The following is a 2,233-nucleotide window of genomic DNA, read 5'->3' as shown; positions in this document are numbered from 1 at the left end:
TTTTTTCTTCTGTATATTTTAAAAGGTGTCCATTTGATACAAAAACACCAATCGGATATTTGGGATCCACTTTGATTCAAGCCGTATCGATGCCTGCATTATTTTGGATATACATATTTTTCCTCTTTTTCACTATTGGATTTTGCACATTTGTTGCGGCATTTGTTTTGGATATTGAAGAAAAATTACTTCAACTACATGCGCAGCTCACTGTAGCAACGGAGAGAAATTCGATTGACAACGACCAATTGGAATTTAAGAAGAAATTTATCGATATTGTTAAATTCCATTCAGAGGCGAAGGCGTTAAGTCTTTTTATTAATTTTTCACTGCTTTTATTTTAATTGCTTATTTGAACAATAGGTTTACAGACGATTTTTCAAACATGAATAGCATTTATATGTCTTGGTTTTTTATATACACATTGATATCTTTGTGCTGTTTTTGTCTACAAATCAACATGGTAATACGTGGAGCATCATGATTTATTTAGATTTAAAACGATTTGATTTTTTGAATGTTTCGATGGGTTACAGTTTTTGGAGGCTCAGAAATTTGATGGTGTATTGCAGTTCCTCAGTCCCAGCATTGGACTCATATACTACACCTTTTTAGTTTGTCATTTTGGCAATATGTTAACGCAAAGTTTAAATAATGTAAATAGCGCAGTTTATCATCTTGAATGGTATAACTTACCTCAAAATTTGCAAATTAGACTCCCAATGGTGATTTCGATTACCCAAAAAGAAATATACCTCAAAATATTTGGCAACATTCATTGCAACTATGAAGTTTTTGCACGGGTATTTTCAACAAAAGAGTTCCAAACAATTTTTGCTATACATTTTATTTGGACTTTATTCATTTATAGATACTCAAAACGGCATTTTCTTATTTTTTAATATTAAGACGATTTAGATTAAAGTGATTTACTTAGAGTTTTCGATGTTATGCGTGAATTTCAATTTTAAATATGATTTGAAAGTGCTTATGTGTAAACACCAGAAAAAATACGTTTAAATCAGTAATGTGCGAAGGGGGGGTTTACTCCCCCTGTGATTTGGATGAGAAATTTTTTTTCGCGAAAATTATTCGAATTTGCTCGGGTTTTTGATTTTAAAAGTGAAGACCTTTTTTTAGCTCATCATTGTAGAAAATTGAGGAGAATTCTTTCAATTTCCTAGGGTTTTTAGGTTCCGAGCGGAGAAAATTCTTTCGATTTGCTAGGGACTTTCGTCTCAAAAAGTGACTTCCATAAAAAAAACGAAAATCTGTCTGATTTGCTAGAGAAATTTTTGGTTTAATTTGTCCAAATAAAACTATGAATATGAAATATTCAATTTGACAATTTGAAATTATAGCAAATTTTACTTATTAAGAACCATAAAATACGAAAATCCGCGGTTGATATTCTGGAAAATAAGTTGATGAATTGTGATTTTGAAATCGTACTGAATGAACTTCATTTTTTTAAATTACACAATAATCTTACAATTTTGAAAGCTTCGCGTGTTAACGCAACTCTTCCGAAACCTTGCAGAATGATTAACTTCTGTGCGTTGATCATGATTGTTGGTATCATTCGCTGGACGTGAGTTGGGAATGAGTACCAGTTGCTGTTACAAATAGCATCGTTTAAATCGTTGAAACAACTAGTTACATTTTCGCCAAACTTATAAAATCGAAAGCAAATTTAAAATTGTTTTTATCTAAATGATTTGGAATCAAACTTAAATACCTCGCAAAAAAGGAAATTTGCAGCAAACGACCAAAATATTAAAATCAATAAGCTAATCAGCTCAAGGTAATCGTCAATGTTTTCCGACTATTTTTTCGGGAGAATATGGGTTATAAACCGAATTATTTAAATATATTTGAAACCCCCACACTTTCTTATAATAGTAAAAATGCAATACCAATTTTGCCTGAACCATCAGCAGTGTACTGCAAATTGTCGAAATACTCCACAAAAAGTACAATGTTATAACAATATCGTAAGTTTTCATATAATCAAAAGTGAGCCTGAAAAAAAACTAAAACTGTACTTTTTATTCACAATTAAATGATGAAGTATACTAAACTGTTTAATTTTAGTGTGAAAATCTATAAATTTGCCAAGCCTATGCATGAATTTAGTTTCATTTGTTACGTTTCTGTTGAGAAAGTTCATATCTGTTTTGATGTCTCTGGTGAAAGACATTAACATAATACACGATCCGATTAAGACATTTAA

Source organism: Contarinia nasturtii, unplaced genomic scaffold (genome assembly GCF_009176525.2).
Source record: "Contarinia nasturtii isolate CC-2019 unplaced genomic scaffold, AAFC_CNas_1.1 Cnas_scaffold_2806, whole genome shotgun sequence".
Lineage (NCBI taxonomy): Eukaryota > Metazoa > Arthropoda > Insecta > Diptera > Cecidomyiidae > Contarinia > Contarinia nasturtii.
The sequence above is the reverse complement of the archived record's forward strand: the minus strand, read 5'-3'. Positions refer to the sequence as shown.